At 44.6% G+C, this 16,733-nt stretch overlaps 11 non-coding genes across 11 annotated transcripts; all 11 read right to left on the bottom strand.

Annotated features, from left to right (window-relative positions):
• Positions 1-3,362: 3,362 nt before the first annotated feature.
• LOC141183214 (U2 spliceosomal RNA) lies at positions 3,363-3,553 on the bottom strand. The gene has a single exon (XR_012258213.1). It is a non-coding gene; the product is annotated as a U2 spliceosomal RNA (small nuclear RNA).
• Positions 3,554-4,668: 1,115 nt separating this feature from the next.
• Positions 4,669-4,859, bottom strand: LOC141183945 (U2 spliceosomal RNA). Its single transcript, XR_012258750.1, has one exon. It is a non-coding gene; the product is annotated as a U2 spliceosomal RNA (small nuclear RNA).
• A 1,115-nt stretch (positions 4,860-5,974) lies between these two features.
• On the bottom strand, positions 5,975-6,165 carry LOC141183887 (U2 spliceosomal RNA). The gene has a single exon (XR_012258697.1). It is a non-coding gene; the product is annotated as a U2 spliceosomal RNA (small nuclear RNA).
• Positions 6,166-7,280: 1,115 nt separating this feature from the next.
• LOC141183944 (U2 spliceosomal RNA) lies at positions 7,281-7,471 on the bottom strand. Its single transcript, XR_012258749.1, has one exon. It is a non-coding gene; the product is annotated as a U2 spliceosomal RNA (small nuclear RNA).
• Positions 7,472-8,586: 1,115 nt separating this feature from the next.
• Positions 8,587-8,777, bottom strand: LOC141183244 (U2 spliceosomal RNA). The gene has a single exon (XR_012258240.1). It is a non-coding gene; the product is annotated as a U2 spliceosomal RNA (small nuclear RNA).
• Positions 8,778-9,892: 1,115 nt separating this feature from the next.
• LOC141183943 (U2 spliceosomal RNA) lies at positions 9,893-10,083 on the bottom strand. Its single transcript, XR_012258748.1, has one exon. It is a non-coding gene; the product is annotated as a U2 spliceosomal RNA (small nuclear RNA).
• A 1,115-nt stretch (positions 10,084-11,198) lies between these two features.
• Positions 11,199-11,389, bottom strand: LOC141183941 (U2 spliceosomal RNA). The gene has a single exon (XR_012258746.1). It is a non-coding gene; the product is annotated as a U2 spliceosomal RNA (small nuclear RNA).
• Positions 11,390-12,504: 1,115 nt separating this feature from the next.
• LOC141183940 (U2 spliceosomal RNA) lies at positions 12,505-12,695 on the bottom strand. The gene has a single exon (XR_012258745.1). It is a non-coding gene; the product is annotated as a U2 spliceosomal RNA (small nuclear RNA).
• Positions 12,696-13,810: 1,115 nt separating this feature from the next.
• LOC141183939 (U2 spliceosomal RNA) lies at positions 13,811-14,001 on the bottom strand. Its single transcript, XR_012258744.1, has one exon. It is a non-coding gene; the product is annotated as a U2 spliceosomal RNA (small nuclear RNA).
• Positions 14,002-15,116: 1,115 nt separating this feature from the next.
• On the bottom strand, positions 15,117-15,307 carry LOC141183938 (U2 spliceosomal RNA). Its single transcript, XR_012258743.1, has one exon. It is a non-coding gene; the product is annotated as a U2 spliceosomal RNA (small nuclear RNA).
• Positions 15,308-16,422: 1,115 nt separating this feature from the next.
• Positions 16,423-16,604, bottom strand: LOC141183264 (U2 spliceosomal RNA). Its single transcript, XR_012258258.1, has one exon. It is a non-coding gene; the product is annotated as a U2 spliceosomal RNA (small nuclear RNA).
• Positions 16,605-16,733: the final 129 nt, after the last annotated feature.

Below are 16,733 nucleotides of genomic sequence, written 5' to 3'. Positions count from 1 at the left end.
ATGCTCCTTTTTTTGTCCATCTAATGCCCATGTATCTTTAAGATTAAAAGCTGCTAAAATATTTCTAAGACATGAAGCTGACCCATCTTTTACATTTTTTAAATGACAATTAAAATCCCCACCTAAAACTAATGGATCTACTCCAGGTAAAAACAGCTGCAACAGTTCAAACAAATGTAATCTCAAGGCTTTTTCTGCATTTGCATACACATTAAAACACCTCACTTTCTTCCCATTTTTCTGCACATCAATTCTTAAAATCCTCCCAGGGTATATCTCTTCATAATTTACAATCTCCCAATCTTTAGAGCATAAAAACCCCACACCATCACTTTTTGACTCGTTCCCACCAGAAAAGCATAAGTTACCCTTCCATATACCCTGTAAATATTCATAGCTTATTTTTTTTGTCAAATTACATTCTTGTAGAAAGATAAAATCAATATTTTCATTATTTAAAAAATCATATAAAGCAGTTCTCTTATATAGGTCGTTAAACCCCTGAACATTCAGGGACATTGAGCGGATCATCTTCTAACATTTAGTGCAGGGCTCTTCCCTCCGCCCTCATTCTCTACTGCCGGAGAAGATGGGTCTACCTCCAGATCTGATACATCCGAAGATGACACACTCCCCAGCAGACTTGTTGCTTCTAATGCCTTTACTTTCCCACCACATGGTATTCCTTCATTATCACTTCTATCCACACTTCTTTTTAGAGATTTTTCTGTGCAGTCCATTTGTACCTGCGCGCAAGGTAAGCTCTGCGACAGGGAATTAGTAGGAGTGGACTCCACTACTTCTGGAATATCACTTTCCCCTCCACAACTACTCCCTTTACTTAGTGGAGAAATTTCTTGCAACATTTGACTCTTCTCTTCTCTCTTCTGATCTTCTTTCTTCTGTTCTTCTATCTTCTTCTTTTCATTCTTATCTTCTTTCTTCTTATCTTCTTTCTTCTGCTCTTCTCTCTTTTTCCTTTCCATCTGTTTCTTTATCTCCATGGCCCTTTTTTCTATGTCCTCTATCCTCTTCTGTTTTTCCTCTTCCTTCTTTCTCTTCCTTTCTTCCAACTTCCTTTCCTCTTCTTCTTGTGATTTTTTAACCCGTTCCTCCTTCTTCTTCTCCTTCATTGCCCGTCCCTCCTCTTCCTCTTTTCTCTTTCTTTCTGTCTCCTCCTTCTCACTCCTTTCTTTCTCCTCTTCCCCTTTTTCCTCTTCAGCAGCAATGCCTGCTTCCACATCGTCTTTAGCTTCTTGTTGCTGTTCTTCAGGCGATGTGTCCATCTCCTCTACATCCTTTTTCTTATTTTTAGGGCACTCATCCATCTGGTGAGGAGTACCCATGCAACTAAAACACTTGTTACATTCTGCATCCAGATGTCCATATTTTTTACACACACGGCAGTAGTGTGGCATCCCTGGGAAGAATAAATAACCGCGGCTATGGTTGATATAAACCTGCGGCGGAGGTCTGGACACGCCCCCCTCCTCATTCGGGTTCTTCCTAAATGATACCACATACACACGTTTCCCGTTCCACACTCCAAACTGTGTTTCCCCGCGTCTCTTAGGGATGATTTTGTCACAATACATTGATAGGTAACTTTCAACCTCAGAGTCTGTAATAAATGGACTAAACAAATGAATCGTCAGTACTTTCATTGAAAACTGAAAAGAGGGGATTACTTTCACCCCCTCCAGCTCTACCTTCTCTTTATTTACTTCATAAAGAGCGTAGGCACTTTCACACTGCGAGGCTTTATTAAGCGTAACATCATAAAGTCCTCGAGAAAAAAAAGATTGAAAGCAAAAAAGATGCTCCTTGTCGATCTTCAAGAGCTTACAAATAACATTGAAAATAAATTGAGAATCTTTCACCTGCCGGTGGTCAGGAGCAACCACGAACCTGATGGTGTCCTTCAGCGGATGCTCCTCCGAGAAATAATCATTCGGGTTGCTTGCTTGATTCTCCTTCCTTCCTCCAGGGTTTCTCCTTGTCTCCATGATTTTCCTCTTCTTTTCCAGATACCAAGGAAAATATCACACACGGATCGCAGCCTCCACGAAGTTCGTCCTCCCTCCAACACACCGTCCTCCGTAAAGAAAAGGCACTGCAGCTTTAGCACCGATTCCCAAAAGCAGCACTGGATATCTCCAAAGGCCAAGAATCGGTTCTGCCACCACAGTAACCTTCAGCCCAATGTCACAACCCACTACAGATCGTGCCAAAAGGCCGAGAAGCGATAACCAGAATTGGTTTCAAACTACGGAGCCACCCAAGGATCCTGAAAAGTCCATTTGTGGAGATGAGCTCCTGGACTCCCGTTAAGAAGACATGTTGTCAACCTCTAGATCCCTTACATGCCTGCACTTTTCGGCTTGCTGCTGCTGCAATCCACGCGTTTTAGATCTGCATAACTCCACCTCTTTAAACACAGCACCTTCACCCCCTGCTGTTCCCACCCGCCTCAACACCGTTGGAAGGGAGGAGAACCAATTAAGGCGGGGGGTGGGGTGGAACGAGCAGCTGTCTACCCTTAGCAGGAGGGCTCCTGATTACATACCTCTCCTGCTGCTGCTGCTGCTGGCTGTCCAGCAGCAGACTGAAGGTGGCTGCTGCTGTGCACAGGTATATAAAGGCTCAGAGCCTATTATGACACGCGCAGCCAGCGTTCCATTGCCACATTCCATCTACTGCAGGCAGGATACCTGGCTGGCTGAATGTCGCTGAGAAGCTCACAGAGACCGCCATAAGCAACAGTTTAACAGAATGCCACAGACTAATCAACCAAACTTTTTGGGTTGGGTTCTCTTTTATAGTCTGCAGGCATTAAATGAAAGAAGTCAGTGTTCCAGCAGAAGGAGACAACGTTTCAGAAAAGGCATTGTAGCAAACCAAAAAAGAAATTTTAAGCGCAGCAGAGTAACCAGCGCACATACCTGTTAGCTCAGGTGAGTTTAAAAGGCTGCTGTTGATAACAAGGGCATTTGCTAAATAGATGGTGTGTGTGCAACAATATACTGAAAGGTCAATTATATTGTGCAGCTTATCTCACCACCTGTAGTTATTTAGGTGAAAGCTCCAAAATGCTTGCCTAATATGTCTGTTTATCCAAAAGGAAGTAAAAAGGGAGAGCTAGAAAGATAGCATTGCATCACATTACATGGCAATGCAATGCACAGTTACTGAAGTTGAACCAAAATGAGCTTGTAATCTGGCTTCTGCAACTTTGAACATGAAAAATCCAATGAGGAGAAGAAAAGCAAAGCCAAAGAGTCCATCCCAAAATCCGACAAACAAGCAAAATGAACAAAAAACATTGAATTCAATTCTTTCTTATTTTAGAAACTGCATTAAAGAAGGGGTGCACCCGTCCTGGAGATACTGCAATACCAGGTCAATGCGTGGAGTGGACAGAGCAAGCTCTTTTTCCATCTCCCTGTTCTAAAAATCCATTTAATATATGGTCCCCAGATAGGGGACGTATCAGATATTAAACTGATAAGAACAGATACTACACTTGATCTTAGCCAAAAGGCCGAGAAGCGATAACCAGAATTGGTTTCAAACTACGGAGCCACCCAAGGATCCTGAAAAGTCCATTTGTGGAGATGAGCTCCTGGACTCCCGTTAAGAAGACATGTTGTCAACCTCTAGATCCCTTACATGGCTGCACTTTTCGGCTTGCTGCTGCTGCAATCCACGCGTTTTAGATCTGCATAACTCCACCTCTTTAAACACAGCACCTTCACCCCCTGCTGTTCCCACCCGCCTCAACACCGTTGGAAGGGAGGAGAACCAATTAAGGCGGGGGGTGGGGTGGAACGAGCAGCTGTCTACCCTTAGCAGGAGGGCTCCTGATTACATACCTCTCCTGCTGCTGCTGCTGCTGGCTGTCCAGCAGCAGACTGAAGGTGGCTGCTGCTGTGCACAGGTATATAAAGGCTCAGAGCCTATTATGACACGCGCAGCCAGCGTTCCATTGCCACATTCCATCTACTGCAGGCAGGATACCTGGCTGGCTGAATGTCGCTGAGAAGCTCACAGAGACCGCCATAAGCAACAGTTTAACAGAATGCCACAGACTAATCAACCAAACTTTTTGGGTTGGGTTCTCTTTTATAGTCTGCAGGCATTAAATGAAAGAAGTCAGTGTTCCAGTAGAGGGAGACAACGTTTCAGAAAAGGCATTGTAGCAAACCAAAAAAGAAATTTTAAGCGCAGCAGAGTAACCAGCGCACATACCTGTTAGCTCAGGTGAGTTTAAAAGGCTGCTGTTGATAACAAGGGCATTTGCTAAATAGATGGTGTGTGTGCAACAATATACTGAAAGGTCAATTATATTGTGCAGCTTATCTCACCACCTGTAGTTATTTAGGTGAAAGCTCCAAAATGCTTGCCTAATATGTCTGTTTATCCAAAAGGAAGTAAAAAGGGAGAGCTAGAAAGATAGCATTGCATCACATTACATGGCAATGCAATGCACAGTTGCTGAAGTTGAACCAAAATGAGCTTGTAATCTGGCTTCTGCAACTTTGAACATGAAAAATCCAATGAGGAGAAGAAAAGCAAAGCCAAAGAGTCCATCCCAAAATCCGACAAACAAGCAAAATGAACAAAAAACATTGAATTCAATTCTTTCTGATTTTAGAAACTGCATTAAAGAAGGGGTGCACCGGTCCTGGAGATACTGCAATACCAGGTCAATGCGTGGAGTGGACAGAGCAAGCTCTTTTTCCATCTCCCTGTTCTAAAAATCCATTTAATATATGGTCCCCAGATAGGGGACGTATCAGATATTAAACTGATAAGAACAGATACTACACTTGATCTTAGCCAAAAGGCCGAGAAGCGATAACCAGAATTGGTTTCAAACTACGGAGCCACCCAAGGATCCTGAAAAGTCCATTTGTGGAGATGAGCTCCTGGACTCCCGTTAAGAAGACATGTTGTCAACCTCTAGATCCCTTACATGCCTGCACTTTTCGGCTTGCTGCTGCTGCAATCCACGCGTTTTAGATCTGCATAACTCCACCTCTTTAAACACAGCACCTTCACCCCCTGCTGTTCCCACCCGCCTCAACACCGTTGGAAGGGAGGAGAACCAATTAAGGCGGGGGGTGGGGTGGAACGAGCAGCTGTCTACCCTTAGCAGGAGGGCTCCTGATTACATACCTCTCCTGCTGCTGCTGCTGCTGGCTGTCCAGCAGCAGACTGAAGGTGGCTGCTGCTGTGCACAGGTATATAAAGGCTCAGAGCCTATTATGACACGCGCAGCCAGCGTTCCATTGCCACATTCCATCTACTGCAGGCAGGATACCTGGCTGGCTGAATGTCGCTGAGAAGCTCACAGAGACCGCCATAAGCAACAGTTTAACAGAATGCCACAGACTAATCAACCAAACTTTTTGGGTTGGGTTCTCTTTTATAGTCTGCAGGCATTAAATGAAAGAAGTCAGTGTTCCAGCAGAGGGAGACAACGTTTCAGAAAAGGCATTGTAGCAAACCAAAAAAGAAATTTTAAGCGCAGCAGAGTAACCAGCGCACATACCTGTTAGCTCAGGTGAGTTTAAAAGGCTGCTGTTGATAGCAAGGGCATTTGCTAAATAGATGGTGTGTGTGCAACAATATACTGAAAGGTCAATTATATTGTGCAGCTTATCTCACCACCTGTAGTTATTTAGGTGAAAGCTCCAAAATGCTTGCCTAATATGTCTGTTTATCCAAAAGGAAGTAAAAAGGGAGAGCTAGAAAGATAGCATTGCATCACATTACATGGCAATGCAATGCACAGTTGCTGAAGTTGAACCAAAATGAGCTTGTAATCTGGCTTCTGCAACTTTGAACATGAAAAATCCAATGAGGAGAAGAAAAGCAAAGCCAAAGAGTCCATCCCAAAATCCGACAAACAAGCAAAATGAACAAAAAACATTGAATTCAATTCTTTCTGATTTTAGAAACTGCATTAAAGAAGGGGTGCACCGGTCCTGGAGATACTGCAATACCAGGTCAATGCGTGGAGTTGACAGAGCAAGCTCTTTTTCCATCTCCCTGTTCTAAAAATCCATTTAATATATGGTCCCCAGATAGGGGACGTATCAGATATTAAACTGATAAGAACAGATACTACACTTGATCTTAGCCAAAAGGCCGAGAAGCGATAACCAGAATTGGTTTCAAACTACGGAGCCACCCAAGGATCCTGAAAAGTCCATTTGTGGAGATGAGCTCCTGGACTCCCGTTAAGAAGACATGTTGTCAACCTCTAGATCCCTTACATGCCTGCACTTTTCGGCTTGCTGCTGCTGCAATCCACGCGTTTTAGATCTGCATAACTCCACCTCTTTAAACACAGCACCTTCACCCCCTGCTGTTCCCACCCGCCTCAACACCGTTGGAAGGGAGGAGAACCAATTAAGGCGGGGGGTGGGGTGGAACGAGCAGCTGTCTACCCTTAGCAGGAGGGCTCCTGATTACATACCTCTCCTGCTGCTGCTGCTGCTGGCTGTCCAGCAGCAGACTGAAGGTGGCTGCTGCTGTGCACAGGTATATAAAGGCTCAGAGCCTATTATGACACGCGCAGCCAGCGTTCCATTGCCACATTCCATCTACTGCAGGCAGGATACCTGGCTGGCTGAATGTCGCTGAGAAGCTCACAGAGACCGCCATAAGCAACAGTTTAACAGAATGCCACAGACTAATCAACCAAACCTTTTGGGTTGGGTTCTCTTTTATAGTCTGCAGGCATTAAATGAAAGAAGTCAGTGTTCCAGCAGAGGGAGACAACGTTTCAGAAAAGGCATTGTAGCAAACCAAAAAAGAAATTTTAAGCGCAGCAGAGTAACCAGCGCACATACCTGTTAGCTCAGGTGAGTTTAAAAGGCTGCTGTTGATAACAAGGGCATTTGCTAAATAGATGGTGTGTGTGCAACAATATACTGAAAGGTCAATTATATTGTGCAGCTTATCTCACCACCTGTAGTTATTTAGGTGAAAGCTCCAAAATGCTTGCCTAATATGTCTGTTTATCCAAAAGGAAGTAAAAAGGGAGAGCTAGAAAGATAGCATTGCATCACATTACATGGCAATGCAATGCACAGTTGCTGAAGTTGAACCAAAATGAGCTTGTAATCTGGCTTCTGCAACTTTGAACATGAAAAATCCAATGAGGAGAAGAAAAGCAAAGCCAAAGAGTCCATCCCAAAATCCGACAAACAAGCAAAATGAACAAAAAACATTGAATTCAATTCTTTCTGATTTTAGAAACTGCATTAAAGAAGGGGTGCACCGGTCCTGGAGATACTGCAATACCAGGTCAATGCGTGGAGTGGACAGAGCAAGCTCTTTTTCCATCTCCCTGTTCTAAAAATCCATTTAATATATGGTCCCCAGATAGGGGACGTATCAGATATTAAACTGATAAGAACAGATACTACACTTGATCTTAGCCAAAAGGCCGAGAAGCGATAACCAGAATTGGTTTCAAACTACGGAGCCACCCAAGGATCCTGAAAAGTCCATTTGTGGAGATGAGCTCCTGGACTCCCGTTAAGAAGACATGTTGTCAACCTCTAGATCCCTTACATGCCTGCACTTTTCGGCTTGCTGCTGCTGCAATCCACGCGTTTTAGATCTGCATAACTCCACCTCTTTAAACACAGCACCTTCACCCCCTGCTGTTCCCACCCGCCTCAACACCGTTGGAAGGGAGGAGAACCAATTAAGGCGGGGGGTGGGGTGGAACGAGCAGCTGTCTACCCTTAGCAGGAGGGCTCCTGATTACATACCTCTCCTGCTGCTGCTGCTGCTGGCTGTCCAGCAGCAGACTGAAGGTGGCTGCTGCTGTGCACAGGTATATAAAGGCTCAGAGCCTATTATGACACGCGCAGCCAGCGTTCCATTGCCACATTCCATCTACTGCAGGCAGGATACCTGGCTGGCTGAATGTCGCTGAGAAGCTCACAGAGACCGCCATAAGCAACAGTTTAACAGAATGCCACAGACTAATCAACCAAACTTTTTGGGTTGGGTTCTCTTTTATAGTCTGCAGGCATTAAATGAAAGAAGTCAGTGTTCCAGCAGAGGGAGACAACGTTTCAGAAAAGGCATTGTAGCAAACCAAAAAAGAAATTTTAAGCGCAGCAGAGTAACCAGCGCACATACCTGTTAGCTCAGGTGAGTTTAAAAGGCTGCTGTTGATAACAAGGGCATTTGCTAAATAGATGGTGTGTGTGCAACAATATACAGAAAGGTCCATTATATTGTGCAGCTTATCTCACCACCTGTAGTTATTTAGGTGAAAGCTCCAAAATGCTTGCCTAATATGTCTGTTTATCCAAAAGGAAGTAAAAAGGGAGAGCTAGAAAGATAGCATTGCATCACATTACATGGCAATGCAATGCACAGTTGCTGAAGTTGAACCAAAATGAGCTTGTAATCTGGCTTCTGCAACTTTGAACATGAAAAATCCAATGAGGAGAAGAAAAGCAAAGCCAAAGAGTCCATCCCAAAATCCGACAAACAAGCAAAATGAACAAAAAACATTGAATTCAATTCTTTCTGATTTTAGAAACTGCATTAAAGAAGGGGTGCACCGGTCCTGGAGATACTGCAATACCAGGTCAATGCGTGGAGTGGACAGAGCAAGCTCTTTTTCCATCTCCCTGTTCTAAAAATCCATTTAATATATGGTCCCCAGATAGGGGACGTATCAGATATTAAACTGATACGAACAGATACTACACTTGATCTTAGCCAAAAGGCCGAGAAGCGATAACCAGAATTGGTTTCAAACTACGGAGCCACCCAAGGATCCTGAAAAGTCCATTTGTGGAGATGAGCTCCTGGACTCCCGTTAAGAAGACATGTTGTCAACCTCTAGATCCCTTACATGCCTGCACTTTTCGGCTTGCTGCTGCTGCAATCCACGCGTTTTAGATCTGCATAACTCCACCTCTTTAAACACAGCACCTTCACCCCCTGCTGTTCCCACCCGCCTCAACACCGTTGGAAGGGAGGAGAACCAATTAAGGCGGGGGGTGGGGTGGAACGAGCAGCTGTCTACCCTTAGCAGGAGGGCTCCTGATTACATACCTCTCCTGCTGCTGCTGCTGCTGGCTGTCCAGCAGCAGACTGAAGGTGGCTGCTGCTGTGCACAGGTATATAAAGGCTCAGAGCCTATTATGACACGCGCAGCCAGCGTTCCATTGCCACATTCCATCTACTGCAGGCAGGATACCTGGCTGGCTGAATGTCGCTGAGAAGCTCACAGAGACCGCCATAAGCAACAGTTTAACAGAATGCCACAGACTAATCAACCAAACTTTTTGGGTTGGGTTCTCTTTTATAGTCTGCAGGCATTAAATGAAAGAAGTCAGTGTTCCAGCAGAGGGAGACAACGTTTCAGAAAAGGCATTGTAGCAAACCAAAAAAGAAATTTTAAGCGCAGCTGAGTAACCAGCGCACATACCTGTTAGCTCAGGTGAGTTTAAAAGGCTGCTGTTGATAACAAGGGCATTTGCTAAATAGATGGTGTGTGTGCAACAATATACTGAAAGGTCAATTATATTGTGCAGCTTATCTCACCACCTGTAGTTATTTAGGTGAAAGCTCCAAAATGCTTGCCTAATATGTCTGTTTATCCAAAAGGAAGTAAAAAGGGAGAGCTAGAAAGATAGCATTGCATCACATTACATGGCAATGCAATGCACAGTTGCTGAAGTTGAACCAAAATGAGCTTGTAATCTGGCTTCTGCAACTTTGAACATGAAAAATCCAATGAGGAGAAGAAAAGCAAAGCCAAAGAGTCCATCCCAAAATCCGACAAACAAGCAAAATGAACAAAAAACATTGAATTCAATTCTTTCTGATTTTAGAAACTGCATTAAAGAAGGGGTGCACCGGTCCTGGAGATACTGCAATACCAGGTCAATGCGTGGAGTGGACAGAGCAAGCTCTTTTTCCATCTCCCTGTTCTAAAAATCCATTTAATATATGGTCCCCAGATAGGGGACGTATCAGATATTAAACTGATAAGAACAGATACTACACTTGATCTTAGCCAAAAGGCCGAGAAGCGATAACCAGAATTGGTTTCAAACTACGGAGCCACCCAAGGATCCTGAAAAGTCCATTTGTGGAGATGAGCTCCTGGACTCCCGTTAAGAAGACATGTTGTCAACCTCTAGATCCCTTACATGGCTGCACTTTTCGGCTTGCTGCTGCTGCAATCCACGCGTTTTAGATCTGCATAACTCCACCTCTTTAAACACAGCACCTTCACCCCCTGCTGTTCCCACCCGCCTCAACACCGTTGGAAGGGAGGAGAACCAATTAAGGCGGGGGGTGGGGTGGAACGAGCAGCTGTCTACCCTTAGCAGGAGGGCTCCTGATTACATACCTCTCCTGCTGCTGCTGCTGCTGGCTGTCCAGCAGCAGACTGAAGGTGGCTGCTGCTGTGCACAGGTATATAAAGGCTCAGAGCCTATTATGACACGCGCAGCCAGCGTTCCATTGCCACATTCCATCTACTGCAGGCAGGATACCTGGCTGGCTGAATGTCGCTGAGAAGCTCACAGAGACCGCCATAAGCAACAGTTTAACAGAATGCCACAGACTAATCAACCAAACTTTTTGGGTTGGGTTCTCTTTTATAGTCTGCAGGCATTAAATGAAAGAAGTCAGTGTTCCAGTAGAGGGAGACAACGTTTCAGAAAAGGCATTGTAGCAAACCAAAAAAGAAATTTTAAGCGCAGCAGAGTAACCAGCGCACATACCTGTTAGCTCAGGTGAGTTTAAAAGGCTGCTGTTGATAACAAGGGCATTTGCTAAATAGATGGTGTGTGTGCAACAATATACTGAAAGGTCAATTATATTGTGCAGCTTATCTCACCACCTGTAGTTATTTAGGTGAAAGCTCCAAAATGCTTGCCTAATATGTCTGTTTATCCAAAAGGAAGTAAAAAGGGAGAGCTAGAAAGATAGCATTGCATCACATTACATGGCAATGCAATGCACAGTTGCTGAAGTTGAACCAAAATGAGCTTGTAATCTGGCTTCTGCAACTTTGAACATGAAAAATCCAATGAGGAGAAGAAAAGCAAAGCCAAAGAGTCCATCCCAAAATCCGACAAACAAGCAAAATGAACAAAAAACATTGAATTCAATTCTTTCTGATTTTAGAAACTGCATTAAAGAAGGGGTGCACCGGTCCTGGAGATACTGCAATACCAGGTCAATGCGTGGAGTGGACAGAGCAAGCTCTTTTTCCATCTCCCTGTTCTAAAAATCCATTTAATATATGGTCCCCAGATAGGGGACGTATCAGATATTAAACTGATAAGAACAGATACTACACTTGATCTTAGCCAAAAGGCCGAGAAGCGATAACCAGAATTGGTTTCAAACTACGGAGCCACCCAAGGATCCTGAAAAGTCCATTTGTGGAGATGAGCTCCTGGACTCCCGTTAAGAAGACATGTTGTCAACCTCTAGATCCCTTACATGCCTGCACTTTTCGGCTTGCTGCTGCTGCAATCCACGCGTTTTAGATCTGCATAACTCCACCTCTTTAAACACAGCACCTTCACCCCCTGCTGTTCCCACCCGCCTCAACACCGTTGGAAGGGAGGAGAACCAATTAAGGCGGGGGGTGGGGTGGAACGAGCAGCTGTCTACCCTTAGCAGGAGGGCTCCTGATTACATACCTCTCCTGCTGCTGCTGCTGCTGGCTGTCCAGCAGCAGACTGAAGGTGGCTGCTGCTGTGCACAGGTATATAAAGGCTCAGAGCCTATTATGACACGCGCAGCCAGCGTTCCATTGCCACATTCCATCTACTGCAGGCAGGATACCTGGCTGGCTGAATGTCGCTGAGAAGCTCACAGAGACCGCCATAAGCAACAGTTTAACAGAATGCCACAGACTAATCAACCAAACTTTTTGGGTTGGGTTCTCTTTTATAGTCTGCAGGCATTAAATGAAAGAAGTCAGTGTTCCAGCAGAGGGAGACAACGTTTCAGAAAAGGCATTGTAGCAAACCAAAAAAGAAATTTTAAGCGCAGCTGAGTAACCAGCGCACATACCTGTTAGCTCAGGTGAGTTTAAAAGGCTGCTGTTGATAACAAGGGCATTTGCTAAATAGATGGTGTGTGTGCAACAATATACTGAAAGGTCAATTATATTGTGCAGCTTATCTCACCACCTGTAGTTATTTAGGTGAAAGCTCCAAAATGCTTGCCTAATATGTCTGTTTATCCAAAAGGAAGTAAAAAGGGAGAGCTAGAAAGATAGCATTGCATCACATTACATGGCAATGCAATGCACAGTTGCTGAAGTTGAACCAAAATGAGCTTGTAATCTGGCTTCTGCAACTTTGAACATGAAAAATCCAATGAGGAGAAGAAAAGCAAAGCCAAAGAGTCCATCCCAAAATCCGACAAACAAGCAAAATGAACAAAAAACATTGAATTCAATTCTTTCTGATTTTAGAAACTGCATTAAAGAAGGGGTGCACCGGTCCTGGAGATACTGCAATACCAGGTCAATGCGTGGAGTGGACAGAGCAAGCTCTTTTTCCATCTCCCTGTTCTAAAAATCCATTTAATATATGGTCCCCAGATAGGGGACGTATCAGATATTAAACTGATAAGAACAGATACTACACTTGATCTTAGCCAAAAGGCCGAGAAGCGATAACCAGAATTGGTTTCAAACTACGGAGCCACCCAAGGATCCTGAAAAGTCCATTTGTGGAGATGAGCTCCTGGACTCCCGTTAAGAAGACATGTTGTCAACCTCTAGATCCCTTACATGGCTGCACTTTTCGGCTTGCTGCTGCTGCAATCCACGCGTTTTAGATCTGCATAACTCCACCTCTTTAAACACAGCACCTTCACCCCCTGCTGTTCCCACCCGCCTCAACACCGTTGGAAGGGAGGAGAACCAATTAAGGCGGGGGGTGGGGTGGAACGAGCAGCTGTCTACCCTTAGCAGGAGGGCTCCTGATTACATACCTCTCCTGCTGCTGCTGCTGCTGGCTGTCCAGCAGCAGACTGAAGGTGGCTGCTGCTGTGCACAGGTATATAAAGGCTCAGAGCCTATTATGACACGCGCAGCCAGCGTTCCATTGCCACATTCCATCTACTGCAGGCAGGATACCTGGCTGGCTGAATGTCGCTGAGAAGCTCACAGAGACCGCCATAAGCAACAGTTTAACAGAATGCCACAGACTAATCAACCAAACTTTTTGGGTTGGGTTCTCTTTTATAGTCTGCAGGCATTAAATGAAAGAAGTCAGTGTTCCAGTAGAGGGAGACAACGTTTCAGAAAAGGCATTGTAGCAAACCAAAAAAGAAATTTTAAGCGCAGCAGAGTAACCAGCGCACATACCTGTTAGCTCAGGTGAGTTTAAAAGGCTGCTGTTGATAACAAGGGCATTTGCTAAATAGATGGTGTGTGTGCAACAATATACTGAAAGGTCAATTATATTGTGCAGCTTATCTCACCACCTGTAGTTATTTAGGTGAAAGCTCCAAAATGCTTGCCTAATATGTCTGTTTATCCAAAAGGAAGTAAAAAGGGAGAGCTAGAAAGATAGCATTGCATCACATTACATGGCAATGCAATGCACAGTTGCTGAAGTTGAACCAAAATGAGCTTGTAATCTGGCTTCTGCAACTTTGAACATGAAAAATCCAATGAGGAGAAGAAAAGCAAAGCCAAAGAGTCCATCCCAAAATCCGACAAACAAGCAAAATGAACAAAAAACATTGAATTCAATTCTTTCTGATTTTAGAAACTGCATTAAAGAAGGGGTGCACCGGTCCTGGAGATACTGCAATACCAGGTCAATGCGTGGAGTGGACAGAGCAAGCTCTTTTTCCATCTCCCTGTTCTAAAAATCCATTTAATATATGGTCCCCAGATAGGGGACGTATCAGATATTAAACTGATAAGAACAGATACTACACTTGATCTTAGCCAAAAGGCCGAGAAGCGATAACCAGAATTGGTTTCAAACTACGGAGCCACCCAAGGATCCTGAAAAGTCCATTTGTGGAGATGAGCTCCTGGACTCCCGTTAAGAAGACATGTTGTCAACCTCTAGATCCCTTACATGCCTGCACTTTTCGGCTTGCTGCTGCTGCAATCCACGCGTTTTAGATCTGCATAACTCCACCTCTTTAAACACAGCACCTTCACCCCCTGCTGTTCCCACCCGCCTCAACACCGTTGGAAGGGAGGAGAACCAATTAAGGCGGGGGGTGGGGTGGAACGAGCAGCTGTCTACCCTTAGCAGGAGGGCTCCTGATTACATACCTCTCCTGCTGCTGCTGCTGCTGGCTGTCCAGCAGCAGACTGAAGGTGGCTGCTGCTGTGCACAGGTATATAAAGGCTCAGAGCCTATTATGACACGCGCAGCCAGCGTTCCATTGCCACATTCCATCTACTGCAGGCAGGATACCTGGCTGGCTGAATGTCGCTGAGAAGCTCACAGAGACCGCCATAAGCAACAGTTTAACAGAATGCCACAGACTAATCAACCAAACTTTTTGGGTTGGGTTCTCTTTTATAGTCTGCAGGCATTAAATGAAAGAAGTCAGTGTTCCAGCAGAGGGAGACAACGTTTCAGAAAAGGCATTGTAGCAAACCAAAAAAGAAATTTTAAGCGCAGCAGAGTAACCAGCGCACATACCTGTTAGCTCAGGTGAGTTTAAAAGGCTGCTGTTGATAACAAGGGCATTTGCTAAATAGATGGTGTGTGTGCAACAATATACTGAAAGGTCAATTATATTGTGCAGCTTATCTCACCACCTGTAGTTATTTAGGTGAAAGCTCCAAAATGCTTGCCTAATATGTCTGTTTATCCAAAAGGAAGTAAAAAGGGAGAGCTAGAAAGATAGCATTGCATCACATTACATGGCAATGCAATGCACAGTTGCTGAAGTTGAACCAAAATGAGCTTGTAATCTGGCTTCTGCAACTTTGAACATGAAAAATCCAATGAGGAGAAGAAAAGCAAAGCCAAAGAGTCCATCCCAAAATCCGACAAACAAGCAAAATGAACAAAAAACATTGAATTCAATTCTTTCTGATTTTAGAAACTGCATTAAAGAAGGGGTGCACCGGTCCTGGAGATACTGCAATACCAGGTCAATGCGTGGAGTGGACAGAGCAAGCTCTTTTTCCATCTCCCTGTTCTAAAAATCCATTTAATATATGGTCCCCAGATAGGGGACGTATCAGATATTAAACTGATAAGAACAGATACTACACTTGATCTTAGCCAAAAGGCCGAGAAGCGATAACCAGAATTGGTTTCAAACTACGGAGCCACCCAAGGATCCTGAAAAGTCCATTTGTGGAGATGAGCTCCTGGACTCCCGTTAAGAAGACATGTTGTCAACCTCTAGATCCCTTACATGCCTGCACTTTTCGGCTTGCTGCTGCTGCAATCCACGCGTTTTAGATCTGCATAACTCCACCTCTTTAAACACAGCACCTTCACCCCCTGCTGTTCCCACCCGCCTCAACACCGTTGGAAGGGAGGAGAACCAATTAAGGCGGGGGGTGGGGTGGAACGAGCAGCTGTCTACCCTTAGCAGGAGGGCTCCTGATTACATACCTCTCCTGCTGCTGCTGCTGCTGGCTGTCCAGCAGCAGACTGAAGGTGGCTGCTGCTGTGCACAGGTATATAAAGGCTCAGAGCCTATTATGACACGCGCAGCCAGCGTTCCATTGCCACATTCCATCTACTGCAGGCAGGATACCTGGCTGGCTGAATGTCGCTGAGAAGCTCACAGAGACCGCCATAAGCAACAGTTTAACAGAATGCCACAGACTAATCAACCAAACTTTTTGGGTTGGGTTCTCTTTTATAGTCTGCAGGCATTAAATGAAAGAAGTCAGTGTTCCAGCAGAGGGAGACAACGTTTCAGAAAAGGCATTGTAGCAAACCAAAAAAGAAATTTTAAGCGCAGCAGAGTAACCAGCGCACATACCTGTTAGCTCAGGTGAGTTTAAAAGGCTGCTGTTGATAACAAGGGCATTTGCTAAATAGATGGTGTGTGTGCAACAATATACTGAAAGGTCAATTATATTGTGCAGCTTATCTCACCACCTGTAGTTATTTAGGTGAAAGCTCCAAAATGCTTGCCTAATATGTCTGTTTATCCAAAAGGAAGTAAAAAGGGAGAGCTAGAAAGATAGCATTGCATCACATTACATGGCAATGCAATGCACAGTTGCTGAAGTTGAACCAAAATGAGCTTGTAATCTGGCTTCTGCAACTTTGAACATGAAAAATCCAATGAGGAGAAGAAAAGCAAAGCCAAAGAGTCCATCCCAAAATCCGACAAACAAGCAAAATGAACAAAAAACATTGAATTCAATTCTTTCTGATTTTAGAAACTGCATTAAAGAAGGGGTGCACCGGTCCTGGAGATACTGCAATACCAGGTCAATGCGTGGAGTGGACAGAGCAAGCTCTTTTTCCATCTCCCTGTTCTAAAAATCCATTTAATATATGGTCCCCAGATAGGGGACGTATCAGATATTAAACTGATAAGAACAGATTTTTTGATTGAAGCTGCATCCAAGGCACTGAAAAATGTGACCGAAGTCACACCAAAACAGCGCACGAGGCGAGGATTCATGTGGACCCTTCCCGGAGGAGAGGGTCCCCAATAAACCATCCCCATCCCTCCGAGCCAGAAGGCCACAGCGAGGGTCA

This window comes from Phyllobates terribilis, unplaced genomic scaffold (assembly GCF_046119375.1).
Source record: "Phyllobates terribilis strain yellow unplaced genomic scaffold, ASM4611937v1 Scaffold_38__1_contigs__length_12584779, whole genome shotgun sequence".
NCBI classification, from domain to species: domain Eukaryota; kingdom Metazoa; phylum Chordata; class Amphibia; order Anura; family Dendrobatidae; genus Phyllobates; species Phyllobates terribilis.
Note: the sequence above shows the minus strand (reverse complement) of the source record. Positions and strands in the feature narration are given on the sequence as shown.